We start from the raw sequence: 18,506 nt of genomic DNA, 5'->3' as shown, positions 1-18,506 counted from the left end.
GTTAGATTCTGGCCATGGAACAGCTCTGATGATCGTAATATCTCTCGATTATCTATGGAAATACAAGCATAACCTCAGCCCCAATGATGCCAGACCATTCCAAACACTTGTTTAGAGGTCATGCCAAGCCAGATTCAGAAAAGTTAATATATATGTAGCAGTTTTGTCTCTTTTAAAAAATTAAAAAATAAAAATTTGTAATTTAAAAAATAAAAATAAAACAATAAAAAGGGGTGTTTTTTTTGTTTGTTTTTGTTTTTTGTTTTTTGTTTTGCGGAACCAGGGATTGAACTCAGGTCTTTGTGCTTGCCAGGGAAGTGCTTATTCCACTAAGCCATCTCCCTGGCCCAATAAAAGTTTTGACTCTGTGTTCCCCCTTTCTTTTGTTTGATGAGTTGATTTTTTTAGTTTAAGGCAGGTGTGTTAGATTATTATTTGACCTTGGGGATTATAGCTCTGTTGAGGAATAGGCCTAGGAATGAGCTGACAAGCAGGACATAACATTATGATTTGTCTAGATTGTGCTCTGATAGTTGTACATTTCTTTTGCAAAGATTTAGAATTTTGAGAAACAAATTTATGGGTTTGTCTTGCTTTATCAAAAATGGAAACCATGGGGCCAGAGAGATAGCTCAGTAGAATAAGTGCTTGCCTGGCAAGCGCAGGGTCTTGAGTTCAATCCCCGGTACCACAAAAAAAAAGGAAACCATATTTATAGTAGCATCTGTGTTATAATGAGCTGATGACAGCAAACCTGGGAGATTACAATGGGATCTAATATGATCAAGAAAGAATGGAGAGGGGCCAGGGGGATGGCTCAGTGGAATAAGCGCTTCTCTGGCAAGCGCAAGGGCCTGAGTTCAATCCCCCATTCTACAAAAAAAAAAAAAAAAAAAAAGAAAGAAAGAATGAAGCAGTTCTACTGAATATAGCTCCTAGCATCTTTAGAAACAGTTGCAATTGGGCCAGGGAGATAGCTCAGTGGAATATAGTGCTTGCCTGGCAAGTGTGAGGTCCTGAGTTCAATCCCTGGTATCACACAGAAAAAAACCCTCCACCACAGGGTGCTGTTAAAAAAAAAAAGAAAGAGTTGCAATACAGTAGGTTTGAGGTAACTCAGTTGCAGTTGTTGTTCTATGAACCTTGATAAAATCTTTAACTTTTCCTGCAGAATACTAATGGCCTTCATTATAAATCCAATTTTATATCTGTTTTGTTTAATTAAAGGCACAATTGTAAGAATACAGCCCTGCAAGTTTTTAGCTAAGCCTTTGCTTTCTTGCTATTCCATCTTATTCCTGCTATCTGGTAACACACATCTCTGGGGCTCAGAAGTCAGTAAGAGAGTGTCCCATTCTTTCATGAGGTCTGTGCACCATAGACTGACTGGAATGGGTGTGATAAATGATGTTATAATACCTGTCTGTCCGGGCCAGGGAGATGGCTCAGTGGAATAAGTGCTTCCCTGGCAAGAGCAAGGGCCTGAGTTCAATCCCTGGTTCCACCAAAAAAAAAAAATAATAATAATACCTGTCTGTCCATCAGGGCCAATGTATGGAAGAGGCAGCACACTGTGAGACAGAGGAGATCCTAAGCCTATCAGAGCTGTGCAGGTGGGGCTAGTTGGCCAAGCAGACAGCCAAGATTGGCTATTGATTATAGTGACATCAGCTTCTGTATCCATCAGACCAGTAAAAGATTTCCCTTTAAATTTAATGTTACAAATAGGTGTAGGAACTGATATACTCTGGGAAAAATCTAATTCTTTGCTTAAAGGCTCATGTCTACCAGATTCACACGTGGGGTTAAAGACAGGAGTGGAAATTACAGTGGGAATTCGATTTGGCTTTTCTCCCCGCAGCAAATCAAGGCAAGAAGCCACTGGGAAATCTAATTTTGAACTCTGAGTGACTCTTCATATGAGGCACCTAAGGTCTTGCCCTGCACCCATCCTGGTAGTGGGATTGTTTGTCTGGTTTGAACTGGGCATAACTGGCTTAACTGGGTCCAAATCACTGGAGTACTGACTGACCCTTCTTTTGTTATTAGGCCCTCAGTCTGGGCACATGATTTGTTTCTCTGCAAGAGGGTCCCTTTTTTTTTTTGGTGGAACCGGGGATTGAAATCAGGCCCTTGCTCTTGCCAGGGAAGCACTTATTCCACTGAGCCATCTCCCCAGCCCCAAGAGGGTCCCATTTTTATGAAACTTAGATTTACAATTTTTTGCCCATGAAAACCTTTCATGCAATGTGGACACTGAGTACCAGGTAAATGCACTGAGAGGTCTGGCACCTTTGTAGGCCATGAGCATTGCCAGCCAGTATGTCCTTGCTTGCCACAATTAAAACATTTAACCATATCAAATTTATTCGCAAAGTATTGGGATATAGCCTGTGCATGAGAGCAGAAGCACTGGTGGTAGAACCAGTACTTTGGGATGCTCGAATGTAAGCAGATAAACTTTTTGTGTGAAATACAGAGGCTAAGGCTCTTTTACATTCATCGTTGGCATTCTCATATGCTAACTGACACGGGAGCATTTTAGCTGCAGTGCCATGAGGAATCTGATTGTTTATGGCCTCTGTTGGTCTTGCTACAAACTGGGTGTAAGTTTCTGTAGGACCCTGGAGTATCTGAGTAAAAAGTATTTGCTAGGTGTACTGTCCTCGGGGACAGAAATCCACACACGGCATAGCAGCTCTTCATACTGCACAAAAAGAAGGGATGGAGCCTAGGCCTAAGCTTTTATGTCAGCATATTGGCCTGAACCAGATAACATTTCATGTGTGCTAGCTTTAAGATTTTCATCTTCGCTATCTTTTTTTTTTTTTCCCCCCCGGAACCGGGGATTGAACTCAGGCCCTTGTGCTTGCCAGGGAAGCACTTATTCCACTGAGCCATCTCCCCGACCCCCTATCTTTGCTATCTTGATCACTCTGTATCTGTTCTGAGTAGCCTTAATTCAGATTCAAAATGTAGGAATTGTGTGGGGGACAGACACGTACAAGCAAGACGTGTTACATCACTTGGTGCCATTTGGAAGCTTTGAATTATGTCATCTAAGCAACCAAGTGTGTAAGGGCCTTGGACACCACTGTCTAACACACTCTGCATCAATTCTTTCAATTCTTTTTTTTTTTTTTTTTTTTTTGTGGAACTGGGGATTGAACTCAGGTCCTTGCACTTGCCAGGGAAGCGCTTATTCCACTGAGCCATCTCCCCGGCCCCTTCAATTCTTTCAAGAGCAAAATGTTAAAAGCTGTGTGAGTACTGCGTTTGCAGGTAGGGTGTTCTGGATCTGTCTCCTCAGTGACAGGGAAGCACCTTGTCTGTGGATGTAACCTCATATCACTGTACTTTGGCCTCCTTAAGGGTGGGGAAGGTGGAGGTTTGGTCCTAACCTGATTGTTTTGTATACAGGAGGGAGGGGGCATAGGAGAGGCAGTGGGGACATCAGTGATATGATTATTTACATTTTTAAAAAAGACTTCCTTGTTTTCCAGAAGCCCACTAGGAAATCCCTGTCCTAGGTGGTCCAACTCTTTTGTTACAGTTCCATCAAGGCTTTTCTCAGTTACAATTACCTTATTTATAAGCACCGGGCCAGCATTGTTAGAATGCTTTGTAATGGTAAGCTGTTGCTGATCTGCATTTCTTCCTGGGATGAGATGGCTCCCTTCACCAGGTTATATGTGGCTATAGTTTGTCGGTGAATCTTTCTTTTTTGAGTTTTGGTTACATAAAAGCTTTTACCTATTTCATCCCAAACTCTGAGATCCAATGTACTGGCTTTGGGAAAAGAAGGATAGAATGTAGCTAGCTATCTCATTGACTAATCTAAAAACTTGCTTAGATGACAGCTTAATGTCTGCATCTTTTAACAATTTTATAATCAATAAACCAAATTCTTTCTCTTCCGCAGATAAAGACTGAGCTTGCCCCATTTTTACCCCTAATGAATAGATGCCTATTCACTTGTATCTGAGCACTATAATTAGTAAAATCTCCACTTACCTCTAAACTGGTCGCACAAGATCCAGTCAATTGCCAGCACCTGATTCTGAATAGTGGTCGTTGTGTTGAGAAGATCCTGCATTGAGGGCCAATTGTAGGGAGCCCCTCCTGGTTCTTGTCTTGGTTGGAGAAGTTTGTATTTGTCATCCCAAAATACATTATTGGAGTCCCACCAAGCTAATTCCAGTCTACCACTTCCAGTGCAACCCACAGTGAGAATAAAGACACTAAAGCATTTTCATAGTTATGGGAGCCAATGGGGCTCTAAGTACAGCCACGGTGATGGCTATCCAAAATGAAAGGGCTGACCCAGGGCTGAACCCAGGCTTTGTTCAGTCAAGAAGGAGGAGTGGTTTGAGGATGAATGACTGATAATGGCAGGAAGTGTTATGGGTCGCTCAGCATAGGAACCAGAACAGCCAGACTGGAATTTGGAAAGCCATTTATTACTGAGCTCAGGGCCTCCGGTTCAGCTCTCACACGGGAGAGGACCAAAAGGCGGCGGCCCAGGAAGCAGAGAGGGGTTTTAAAACCTGGAACCACATTGAGTTTGATAAACAAATTCATTGTCTGACACAAAATAATGCTTTCAGAGTGATTGTGACCACTACTCAAACTACATTTCCTGGGGCTTTTGTTTCAGTTTCTGGTTAATTTGCACCTGAGTACCTGCAGGCAGCCTTGCATAGCCCAGAGGTTACAAGAAGTTAAAGCCTATTTAATTTCCTTTTGAAGTCATCTCTGTAAGCTAACTTTGTTAACAGGAATTAGTGAGGGTTACAGGAATTTTATCTTAGCAAAGAGCAAGAAACAGCCACGAGTTACTAAACAACTTAGAACAGTGGTGAATATACAATTACAACAGAAAACACAAGATTTACATTTATAATCTAAAATGTGAGTTGACCCATTACAGAAGTAGGTGAGTACTGTGAGCTGGGCTAGGTCAGAGGCCTGTATTTACCTCTGCCCTATGCAAAGCAGGATGTTCAGAGAGTAATTTGCATTATGCTGTTACAGGCAGCTGAATTAGATAGAAATATTATAGGCAGTCAGACAGGCCAGGCCCTCAAGGAGACAAGATGGAAGACAAGGTGACTTTGCAATTTTGGAAGAGACAGACTTTCCCTTATGGCCACATCTCAAGACAAAAGAGGAGACAAATATAGCTACATACCTCCCTAGGGATGGGCGTCAGGGATTGATATTCTAAATAGGTATCAATCACCTTGAAAGAGCCCAAATCAGTCACTAACCCAACCCCCAACAGGAAGAGATCCTGTCCCATATTCATGCCCACTTGCTGCGTGACTTGCTTCCTCATTTGTACTGGATTTAATCAATTTTAGCTGAGCAATGGTGCTTGTAATCTCATTGGTTGACCATAGTTTTGTCCCACCTCATGCTCCCCTAAGTGAGTTTCCATGTTCTCCACCACCTTAGACTCACCTCCCTACATGGTTTTCCTCCATAAAAGTCCCTGGAAGAGACAGTTTCCTGGGCGACCACTTGCCCGAGGAGGTCCCCTTTTGTCCCTCTCTAGGACAAGAGCTTTCTTTCCCCCAATTAACATATTCTGCTCATAACCTCCGTTTGTTCCTAAAATTCATTTTTTGGTTTTAGAGAACACAAATTCATCCCACGTACTTTTCAGTTTGGGAGTTTCATTTTTCCCCTATATCGTTTGGAGGTCATCCACCAAGATCATTTTTTTCTCCCTGAAACAGTACTATTGAGATAGTATCTCACATTTTGGGGTCGAGTGCTTCAGCTTTGATGTGTAATCTTTCAAGCCCTAGGAAGTCATAGCCTCTGTCTCGAGGCTTGATCCCAGCCAAAAGCCTGGAGCACTAGCTCTTCATCCTATCTCAACCTGGCTCATATTAAACAGCAGCAGGTGTGGGTTATCAGGGAAACACATGTGCCATCTTCAAAGACTACCCCCAGCACCTCAGCTAGACCAATATGAATTGCTTAAAGCCAATTGAAGGGGTAAGGAAAAGTCCTCACCAGCTCTGTACCTATGAATGCATGCAAATAGGGTGAGGCACAGCCAAAATGGAGACAACTGCTCTTCCTTCAAGGAGAGTCACCCAGGTGGTCCTCCACACATAAAACCTCAGCTTTCTTTGTCTCAGGCCAAAGGATCTATCTGCCCTTGATTCTCTCCTTGTCTTTGGAGTTAATAAAGGCTTCTCTTACCATTCCTGTCTCTTTACTGTGCTACAAAAAACCTATCATTCTAGATTAGGGATCATTTGGAGGTGTTTTCTTTTTTAGTAAGGGTCTACAGGGTTTCACAGTCTCAGGGTCTCACTACGTAGATCCAACTCAGTGATCTGCCTGTGTTCAACTTTCCAAACCCTGGGATTACAGGCGCACACCACCATGCTCAGTCTCAATCACCTTCTCAGCATGTCCCCGGGGCGGGGCTGGCACAGCATTCCAGGGACAAACCCGGGGCCCCTGTTTTGGGCCCCTGAAACCAAAGAGCTGTTTTCTTTTCTTTTTTCTCTTTTTTTGTGTGGCACTGGGGATTGAATTTAGGTCCTTGCATTTGTCAGGCAAGCACTTATTCTACTGAGCCATCTCCCTGGCCCCATAGAGCTGTTTTCTTTGGTATGAGAAGATCAGGTAGGAGATCAGGAATTACCAGGACTTCTGTTCCTGCTGTCTGATTCTTTAAGTGCAGCAGCACCTGCGCTAGTCATTCATTCTTCCACTGTTCTCAGCTTGGAGACTGAATTATTATAGTCCTCACCTAGAGGATTGTGCAGAACATCTGTATTCTGCACTTGCAGGCAGTGATTGTCATTTGCTCATTCCTGTGGGCTTAGTCGTGGAGAGAATACTGATAGAGCCACTCAGGAAGCCAACAAATGGAGGCTGGGGCACAGGATGGAGACACGTGGGGCAAAGTGGCAGGAACAGGCAGCAAGCAAACTGGGTTATTGTGCCGATCTCAGGAAAGGGTCTGGAGTAGGCTGGGAGAGGAGTGCCAGGGTGACTGCCCAACGGCAGGTCAAATGCAGGCAGAAACAAGGTCAGCCGTTGTCCCACCAGACTGGCAGCTGGAGCAAAAGGAAGACATGCGCCGTTTTGCTGTTTGCTTCCCAGTGAAAGTTTTTTTTGTAAGAGGACATCTGTGGTATCTGGAGGAAGGCTTTCCTAAGTGCACTGTGTTGTTACCAAAGACACTTTAAAGGGTGGGAAGTTTATATGGCTCGTCTGCTCATGGTATGGCTATTTCTATTGATTAAAAGCATTGCCTTTGGGGCCGGGGAGATGGCTCAGTGGAATAAGCGCTTCCCTGGCAAGCTCAAGGGGCCGGAGTTCAATCCCCGGTTCCTCAAAAAAAAAAAAAAAAAAAAAAACAGTAATAAGTAAAAGCATTGCCTTTGGTAGGCTTTGTGAGTGCGCTGCTATACATTCTCAACTTTTTTTTTTTTCCAAGACAGAATTGACGAAGAAAAAAACATTCCTAGAGGCCGCCCGTGACGGAGCGCTTTGGACCAAAGGCCCCAGCCGGGGAGGTGCCGCCGAGCCCGCGGCTGGACGCCCCCGCAGTAGCTCTCCTGGGAGCACCGAGGGCCCGCGCCAGCCTGGGCGCGCCGTGGGCGGGCTCGCTCCTCTCCGGCCGCTCTCTCCGCAGCCCGCGGCCGCCGCTGAGCCGAACACCCAGCCCAGCTGGACTCTGCACACAGTGCTCAGCCCCGCTGACTTCCGCCATGGAATCGGGACTTTCAGATGTGTGACCTCAGTCGCGTCTCCAGAGAAGCGGAAATTTTGTCTGCAAATTGCTTTCCATTCCGAGTTAAAGACTAATCTTGAAAATGGACTACTTTTTTTTTTTTTTTTTTGCGGAACCAGGGATTGAACTCAGGCCCTTGTGCTTGCCAGGCAAGCATTTATTCTACAGAGCCATCTCCCCGGCCCCGAAAATGGACTACTTTTAAGTTTCTGGTTTTTGCAGATAGTACCCAGGTATGGTTCTGTGCAGATGCTGGGTTTGAGGCTCTCAGGGTCAGTCTAGGATGACTTAGTTAAGAGGAAAATTTTGCTACAATTGCAGTACTAAATAGAGAGAGTGGGGAATGGCTGAATCCCTGTTCATATCTTTTTTAAATAGGTTGTGTTGCCCAGGCTAACAACCATGAACCCGAGTGCTGCATGGCTGCTGGCGTGTCTTTGGGGACTTGTTTGATGCTTGCCTCTCTCTTAGGTTGGCTATGTCACCTCTCCAGGGCACCTGGTAGGTGATAGTTTGCCTCCTCCTCCCTTCCCTCATTATCCCCTGTAACACAGCTCTGAAGGCCTGTTCTAGTCGGTTGGTGCTTAAGCCTTCAGAGATTGCTAAATCTGCTGGTTCCAGGTTCCTGTAAATATCAAACAAATCAGAAACAGCCTATTTGATATTATTCAGAGGTTGTAGTCAGTCTGGGGCAAGTATAGGATTAGGGATTAGCTGGGATCAGAACTGGTACCAGGAATGAGCTTTATCTGTTCACCTCATCTCAGACATTTGCCCCGAAGATTAAGTCACAGGTCAGTGTCAGGTACTTTCCTGTGGATTGGTCAAGAGTCATGGTTAACTATTACTATGAGTTAATGTCACTAAAGTAACTTCTGTTCTTTCTACAAAGAGCTAGTTAAAATGAAACATAGGAATCTAAATATTTCTTATGTTGAAAGGTCAGATATTTTATGCAGTGAATTGAAATCTTTTAAGAACTATGAAAAAAAAAAAAAAAAAGGAAAAAAAAAATGGAGCCGGGAAGATGGTTCAGTGGAATAAGCACTTCCCTGGCAAGCGCAAGGGCCTGAGTTAAATCCCCGGTTCTGCAAAAAAAAAAGAACTATGTTGATTCTGTCTTACAGGAAGATTGAGGCTTTCCTATCATTAAAAGTATTCACTGACCTTGAAAAAAACTGAGTATATTTGTTGGTGTCGCTGCCCCTTGACAGTCACACATACTAGGGGTCCCACCAGTGCAAAAGTATTCACTTCAGTCTGGAGGCCAGAGGTCCAAGACCCAGTTGCCTGGGAGCTCTGTGGGATCCACCCAGCCCCTCCCAGCAGCTGGGATCTACAGGAATCTCTGGTGTTCCTTGGTTTTAGTTTCAGTCCCCACTTCTGCCTCAGTCATATTTTTGCTTTGTGTAAGTGAAGCAGCTGTACTGGTCTTGGGCCATCCTGGGAGCTCAACCCAACCATGTTCGCAGAATTGATCTCTGTGTGTCCTTTTTAGGGACACAATACAACTTATAATACTAGTAAGTAAAGTAGAAACAAAAATGTAAAAATCTTAGTAATCTTACCACCCAAAAAGAAAAAAAAGGGGCTGGGGAGATGGCTCAGTGGAATAAGCACTTCCCTGGCAAGTGCAAGGGCCTGAGTTCAATCCCTGGTTCCACCAAAAGAAAAAAGAAAAAAAATAATAAAGTGGGCTGAAAGATACCTCAGTGGTCTAAGCACCTGCCTGGCAAGTACAAGGACTGGAGTTTGATCCCTGCATGCTGTGCTGGCTCCAGATCCCTGGAGGCACCTTACTGGCCCCAGAACTGGGTGTGGTGGCACACACCTGTAATCCCAGCTGGGAAGACTGAAAGCAGAAGATTACTATGAGTTGGAACTGCATAGTGAGACCCTATATCAAATAAATAATTTTTTAAAAAAATTAAAAAGTAAAGGGGCTGGTGAGATGGCTCAGTGGTCTAAAGCACCTACTTACAACAAGCTAAGCTAAACAAAGCACAGGGACCGCAGTTCAATCCCCCAGCACCACATGCCAGCCTGCCCCGCCCCCTGGTGGGCTGAGCTGGCCACACACACACACACACACACACACACAAATAAATGTAAAAAAAAAATTAAAAAGTAAAGTAAAAATTTTGAATATTTTGTATGCTTTTTACAAAATAAACAGTGCATTGTATATGGGAAAAAAAGAAAAAAAAAAATCCTTGCAGAAGAACTGTCTCTTGAGCCAATTAAAATTGTAAGATCCTATCGCCACTTTATCTTCATGCATTAAAAACTGTAGAGGGCCGGCCAAATAGCTCAGCACATTAACACGCCTGTGTAGGCAGACTCAGGGGCCCAGAGTTTGATCCCTGGCATGCTGTGCCAGCCCTGCCCCCGGGCATGCTGAGAAGAGGATTGAGACTGGGTGTGGTTGTGCATGCCTGTAATCCCAGGGCTTGGGAAGCTGAACACAGGCAGATCACTATGAGTCTGATCTACATAGTGAGACCCTGTAGACCTTTACTAAAAAAATAAAAAATAAAAAAACTATAGATGGGGCTGGAGAGATGGCTCAGTGGTCTAAAGCACCTGCTTGGAACAAGGTTGGCTAAAGCACAGGGACCGCGGTTCGATCCCCCAGCACCACATGCCAGCCAGCTGCGCCCCCTGGTGGGCTGAGCTGGCCACACACACCCACACACACAATAAATGTTAAAAAAATAAAAAATAAAAAAAAACAAAATAAAAAAAACTGTAGAGTAGGGGCTGGAGAGATGGCTGAGTGGAATAAGTGCTTCCCTGGCAAGTGCAAGGGCCTGAGTTCAATCCCTGGTTCCACCAAAAAACAACAACAAAACTGTAAAATATACAATGAAGTTCTCAAAAAAATTATTCTTATTGCTTTAGAAACTTTTTTAGAATTCTCATCTCTGTTTATGCAAAAATGAATTTTAGGGCATTGGAGATAGCTGAGCAGTTTAAGTGCCTGCCTAGGCAAGCACAAGGACCTGGGTTTGAGCCCCAGTACCACATGTCCTGCCAGGCCTGCCCTGGGTGCACAGAGCTGGCCACCAAGACCAAACATGGTGGCACATGCCTGTAATCCCAGCACTGGGGAGGCTGAGAAAGGAGGATCACTACAAGTCTGAACTGCATAGTGACACCCTGTACCAAACACATTAAAAATTTATTTATTTATTATTATTTGTTTTTTTTGTATCTTAGGGAAGGGTCTACAAGGTGTTCAGGGTCTTACTACTAGTCTGGACTTGGAGTGATCCACCTGTTTACAGCCTCCCAAAAGCTGGGATTATAGGCACCCGCCACCATGCCCAGTCTCAATTGCCATCTCAGCGCCCTGGCGGTGGGGCCAGCATAGCAGGCCCAGGGATCAAACCCTTGGCCCCTGTGCTTGTGCTTGCAGGAGCTTTAATCCACTGAGCTGTCTGGCCAGCCCACCAATTTTTTTTAAAAAACATGGTTCTTCCTTTTCAAACAATTTTAAGAACTTTATTTAAATATTTTTGCCAATTTCTTCTTTCATTCACAAGGTTTTGTACCATGTGACCCAACTCAGACAAATGCTTAAATGAAAGAAATAAATGGTCTGCAAAGATAGAGAAAAACTGTATTGTGCTGCATAGGCTGTGGAGTGTTCTTCATGTGTCCTTGGCATTCTTTAGTGCGTTCTGTCTTTGCATCCAGGTAGGCGATATCTGAGTGACATGTGAATGTACTTAGAATCATCTTCTGGAATAGTGAACCACTGACTATTAAGTACTAAATCAATCATGGTCTGAGTCACTTTAGAAATGAGTTACTTTTCACACTTATCCCTCTGTTATATTTTGGAAGGTACTACAAACTTAAAATGTTCTTTAAAGAAGGCATTTTACTTATTTACCTCAAGCTATCTTTCCCAAAGTTGTGCATAGTAACATGAGGTCTTGTCATGTTGCCCATGCTGGCCTAGTCTGTATTTTATTATTGGCTTATTCCTTTTTGTTGTTTATGGGGCTGGAGACCGAACTCAAGGCCTCACACCCGGTAGGCAAGAGCTTTATCTATAAGTCACATACTCTGGCCCTCAACAGATAGTTACTAAGTACCTACCCTGCACCAGGTACTGTGTTCAGAGCTGGATACAGTGCACAAAACCATCTAACTCATTGTGAAGGCAGACATTAATGGCAAAACCACATAAACACACTAATAAGTAATGAGTGACTGAAGGAACATCAGCACATGCTTTGAAAGTGTCCCAGGTGACTTACTCTGATTTGATTTTAGGTGAGGCATGTTTTATAGCCCCAGCTGCTTGGGAGGATGCGGTGTACAGATCACTTCACCAGGTGTGTTTGAGGCTAACCTGGTGAGACACTTTCTCAAAATGAAGCTTGTGAGGAGGAAAATCAGGGATTTCTAGATGCTCTTGCTATGCACAACCTAGCTGTTTTCAGCCGTGGCTCCATGTGGAATTTCCTGAGAGCTTTAAAAACTGCCCATGCTTGCCCAGAGACTCAGATTGGTCTGGGCATCAATAATTTCTCCAGTGCTTTTTTTTTTTTTTTTAAGTGTATTTATTTTTTATTTATTGTGTGTGTGTGTGTGTGTGTGTGTGTGTGGCCAGCTCAGCCCACCAGGGGGCGGTGCTGGCTGGCATGTGGTGCTGGGGGATTGAACCGCGGTCCCTGTGCTTTGCTAAGCTTGTTCTAAGTAGGTGCTTTAGACCACTGAGCCATCTCACCGCCCCTCTCCAGTGCTCTTTAAGTGTGTCTCCGTTGCACCCAGCCTTAAAAGTTCTTAGCTCTAATCAGGTTTTCAATTAAACCTGCACTTTCACCTGAGGCTTATACAGCCCCTCTATTGGAATATATCCAGCTAAAAATTCCAAATAATATACTGTCTTGGCATTGCTTACTCATTTGGAATGTCAAAATGCTATAGGGGATATGATAGAGGAATGACATAAGGCCTCCAAAGAATTCAAATAAAGTGAGGAAAATATACCTTCCAATTTGCTAGAGCTCTGATGCGCTGAGTCTGTGTTCACTAAAAGTGAAGAATAAGGGGCCGGGGAGATAGCTCAGTAGGATAAGCGCTTGACTGGCAAGCACAAGGATCTGAGTTCAATCCCTGGTTCCGGCAAAAAAAATAAAATAAAGTAAAATAAAATTGGAGAATGAATTCTACTATTTATTTATTTATTTGATACAGGGTCTTGCTATGCTGCCTGGAACCTCCTGTTTCAGCCTCCCCAGTGCTGGGATTACAGGCGTGCACCACCATACCCAGCACTCCCCAGATTCTGGGTCCCTGGACAGAGAACTGTGTTCCCTTTTAGGGATAGAGAGAAGGCAGGGACTCCTGGGAGGGAAGATTCCGATGAACACCTCTGGCTGAAGTATCCCGCAATCATTCATCTCAGTGGGCAGAGTCCTCTGAAGTGTCCATTGTGAATTCTTGGGTGTCTCTGGGTCCTCTCTCCTTTCCTGCACTGCGGTGAATTCCCTGCATAGAGCAGCACCTCTGCTGCAGCAGGCTGGGGCCTGGGAGGGTCAGGCCACACTGGAGACTCACAGTCCTGAGTGGGTAGCCTGGGGATCCCACCTCTCTGCAGAGTTTTATAGAATAAAACCACGAAGTGAAGTGGGTATAAGATGAGACAAAACAACGGTCAACTAATACAATTACAAGCAGAGCCACTTAGGTAATACTGACCCAGTGGGAAGTGCAAGCTGGATGTAACGTAGGACATAATTACAGTTAACCGATAAGATTGCAAGTATAGTCACTTAGCTAGTAGTGATGAAATGGGATCAAATGGGGATGCAAGGCCTCTGGAAGCATACCTGGAAAGATCCAGGATTTTCAGAGAAGAAATGGGCTAAGGAGGTTCTGGTCTTTTGCCTCACATGATTGATGCCTATTTAGAATACAAATCATAGCTGTTGTCCCAGCAGAAGTATGTGTATTGAGTCATTTCTCTTTGTCTTGAAACCTGACCTTCCTTCAAGGAATGCGTCTCCAGCCACCTTGTAATGTGTTCTTATCTTCTGCATTGGCTGTCTCTCAGGCAGCCCTGTCCAACTGCCTCTGATATTTATAAGTAACGAAGCCATCTATAATAAAAAGACAAAACTTCAATAAATATAAAGGTCTCAGTTAGGTGTGGTGGTACACGACTGCAATTCCAACACTCTGTGGGCTTGAGGCAGAGGGTCACAAGTTCAAGCCCAGCCTGGGCAGTTTATTAACTTAGCAGGATTCTCTCTCAAAATTAAAAAAAAAAAAAAAAAAAAAAAAAAAGGCTGTGGATGTAACTCAATGTGAAGGCCCTGGATTATTTTATTTTATTTTTTTTAAGGCCCTGGATTTAATCCCTAGTACGTCAAGGAGAAAAATTGTGGCTTTTCTTTTCAGTTCTATAATCAGGTATCATTTCATCTAGAAAATACAGGATATGTTACCTGGGCTGAGCAGAATTTATAGGCAGAAAAGGTCTGAAGATAGTGAATGAAGGGGGAAAGTAGATTATTATTTTTATTATAAGCAGCTAAGTTAGTTAAAATATTATGGGCAGTAAGACTATTACAGGCAGGTAAATTAGGCAGAAATATAAAAGGCAGCTAGACAGGGCAGGGCCCTGGCCTAGAGGGAGTCAGGCAGGAGACGAGAATGCACCAGGACTATGGCAGGAGGTGCATCTGAGGAATAGAATCACATGGACCAGTGTCACATGCTTCCCTAAGGAGGCCTGGGCTTATTGCTGTCACGCTTTTGAGATCTTCCGTTATCTCATTATTTCACTGGGATGTTATTGGCAGCTAAGTTAGAGAAAATATTATAGCAGTCAGAAAACACTAGGCCCCTTCTGTGGGAGGGACAGGCACCTTTGCTGTGGGCCACACTTCAAGATGAAAGATAAAACACATCCACCCACATACTTCCTAGGGATAAACATCAGGGACTGATACTCTAAATAGGTATCCTCACCTTGAGGAAGACAGGAAGAGCCACAAACTGAAGCTCCTATGGGAAAAGCCCCTCTTCTATATTCATGCCCCCTTGCTACATGACTTGCTTCCCCACTTGATCCTGATTTAATCAATTTTACCTGAGAAATTGTACTCATAATCTTACTGGTTGATCATAGTTTTGTCCCATTTCGTGTCCTCCTCACAATTTCCCATTTTTCCACCTTAGACCCACCTCATTGTGGATTTGCTCTGTAAAAATCCCCAGAAAAGGCAGGGTCCTTGGCAACCCACTCAGGACACCCTCTGTCTCTCTCTCAGCAGACTTTATTTCCCCCAATAAATGCATTCTACTTTTGACCTCTGCTGTATTTCTGCTCATATGGAACTCTGCCAAGGTCATCATGGTGTTGATCCAATATGACCTTGAGCCCCAAAATGACAATGTATCCCTCTAGGATTAACTTCCATATTCTTCTTCCAAGATAAACTTCCCACTTCCTTTCCAAGCATGAGCCAACAATCCTCCAATCCTCTCCCAACACGATGCTTTGACCACCCATGTAAACTCCACACCTAGTCCAACCCTATAAAGACCCATTCCCCATCTTCCTCCTCTGAGGGTCATTGCAATGTCTGGCAGCCCTCCCACAACAGCTATAAAAGCTTTCTTTTTACCCCAGTTAGCATCTTACCCCAGTGACAAAAATCTTGCAACCTCGGGCTGGTGAGATAGCTCAGTGGTCTAAAGCACCTACTTAGAACAAGCTCAGCAAAGCATGGGGACCGCGGTTCAATCCCCCAGCACCACATGCCAGCCAGCCCCACTCCCTGGTGGGCTGAGCTGGCCACACACACACACACACACACACACACACACACACGCAAATAAATAAATAAAAAATTGAAAGAAAAAAAATCTTGCAACCTCCATTGTTCCTAAAACTCAGTCTGTAATTTTAGAGAACACAAACTCGTGCTGGACATCTAGCAGGTTGGGAGTTTCTTTCCCCTGTATTAATCCTCTCCACCTAAGACTAAAATGACTACTAAAACTAAAGACAACACTAAAACTGTAGATTATAAACCAAAGTTAATGATGTCATCCATGTGTCCTTACCACCATTAGCTCAATTACCTAAGTGACTATCTTACAATTTTATTGGTTGTTCATAATTTTGACTTACATTGTACCTACCTTGTGATTTTGCTCTATAAAACTTCCTTTAAGAAGTGGGCTCTTTAGAAACCCACTTGGGACCCCTCCTGTCTCTGAGGAGCTATTTCTGTTTCCCATTCCCCCATTCTTACTCCCTATTCCTTTCCTCTGATAAAATGTCCTACTCTTAACTGTCATCGTTCCTTAGCATTCATTCTTTAGGGGACATAACCCAGTATATTTGACATCTAGCATTTCTTCTATATGAAAACAAGGCAGCCAGGCATAATGGCACATGACTGTAATCCCAGCACTGGGGATGCTGAGGCAAAAGGATCCTTGTGAGTTGGAGACCAGCCAGGGCTACAAAGTGAGATCCAGGCCAGCTTGAACTGCATAGTAGAGTGACACCCTGTTTCAAAAAGATGAGAGAGAGAGAGAGAGAGAGAGAGAGAGAGAGAGAGAGAGAGAGAGAGCGCTAGGTCCTCAAGGAGCCAGTGCATATGAGAATACATTGCCTGTGAGTGGAGGCACATTCATGAGAGGACAGACCTCAAGACAAAAGATAAAACAAACAACCACCATGGACCCTTGAGTTGCAACTGGCTTCACATATAAATAACCTGGGTTATGACCAGAATTCTAGATTTAACTTATGATCAAAGTTTTGAGTTATACCCAAATGTTGGCCACTTGTGCAGTTGTAAAGAAAGACTCTCAGTGCCAGAAAAGTGTATGTAAATGTGTGTAGGCATGAGTCTCAACCCAGATATGAGTTTTGTGGACATGATTTTGATCAGCACTTCATATGATTACCATGATTACTGTTATAAAAATGGCCCCCAAAAGCTAAAAAAACAAAAACTCATTAAAGAAGGGAAGGTAAAGAAAGCAATCACAATCAAAAAAAAAAAAAAGAAGGAAATTGTGAAGAATATGGAGAGCTGTTTGTGCGACTCATCTTGCTAATATATATGGCATAGCAGAATCCACCATCTTGACACTCTTACAAAGAAAAGAGGGCCTGGCAAGATAGCGCAGCAGACTAAACATCTGCTTAGGCAAGCACAGGGACCGGGGTTCGATCACTGCTGGGGAGGTTGAAAATAGGAGGATCACTGCGAGTCCGAGCTGCGTAGTAAGAACTTATACCAAAGACATAAAATAAATAAATATAAAAAATAAAACATTTGTGTAAGAAAGTTAGTTGGGGTTTTTTTTGGTTTTTTTTTTTTTTTTTTGTGGAACCGGGGATCAAACTCAGGCCCTTGTGCTTGCCAGGGAAGCACTTATCCCACTGAGCCATCTCCCTGGCCCCTAGAAAGTTAGTTTTTAAAGGTGTAACTCAAATTAGTAAATCGCAATCAATAGCATTAGACGAGGATGAGTAGAAAAGCTACTGTTAGTGTGGATGAATGAAAGGCAGATGAGAGGCTATCGCCTATCATGGTCTATAACTTGTGAAAATACTAGGGCTATAAATACAGATCTCATAAAGGATACTCTATCAACAAGTGACAATAGTGAAGCCTTTCATGCTAGTAAGGGGTGGTTTTACAGGTCCGAAGTGAGAACTGGGGCTCATAGCATAACTAGGTAAGGTGAAGCAGGCATTGCTGATAAAAAGCTGCTGAAAATTACATACAGCACTTTGAGACAGTGACACAGAGAAAAGGGCTTTTGCTTTCATCAAGTTTTCAACTATCATGAAACTGGCCTTTTCTGGAAGAAAATGCCCAGGAAAATGTACATTATCCACCCAGGAAGAGAAGAAAGTGCCAGGCCAAAAGCCTAGGAAGGAGAGGCTAACCTTATCACCATGTACCAATGAGAGTGGTGACCTTAAGATGAAGCCTTTCTTGGTTTATTACTCTGTGTATTCAGAAAACATAAAGCTATAAAGAGTAGGCGAGGCATTACATGGAGATCTAACACCAAAGACTGGGTAGTAACAGTATTTTTACTGAGGCTTTCTATCCTATTGTTAAGAACTATCTAGAGGTTTACTTACCACTTAAGAGTCTCCTCATCTTGAACCATTGTCTTGATCATGCACAAGATTTGGAAGAATAATTGGCTGAAGAATTTCTATGGCTTTTGGTCGAGTTCCTCCCACCTAATACAATCCTCTACTGTAGCCCATGGACCAGCCGGTCATAGTTAACGTTAAGAAGCTGTTCACCAAGGTACTATTTCTGGAGTGCTTTCAGATTGTCTCAGATACAGATTAACTCTTAAAGAGTTCTGGAAGGAACATTACAACTTTCCCATATGAGATTAATTGAGAAATCCTCAGTCAATGTCTCTCTAAGCACACCGAGATCTGCGTGGAAGAAAGTGTGGCCTAAAATTATCCAGGAGAGAGACTCTGAAGGCGGTGTAGAGGAGCCTGAGCCTTCAATGGAACCTGTGATAGGTGACACTGTTACTATAGCAGAATCCACAGGCTTGCAGGTAAGGCAGTGGTGATGTTGAGGAACTGGTAGAGGAGAACTCAGAGGAGCTGTCTACAGAGGAGGTCCAGCAACAGAGAAGGGCAGCTGAGGAGCTTTCTGAAGAGGAGGGGGAGGATCATCAATCAGTACAGCAAAGTTCCGCTTCTGTTTTGGTT

Source organism: Octodon degus, unplaced genomic scaffold (assembly GCF_000260255.1).
Source record: "Octodon degus isolate 3935 unplaced genomic scaffold, OctDeg1.0 scaffold00047, whole genome shotgun sequence".
NCBI lineage: Eukaryota > Metazoa > Chordata > Mammalia > Rodentia > Octodontidae > Octodon > Octodon degus.
Note: the sequence above shows the minus strand (reverse complement) of the source record.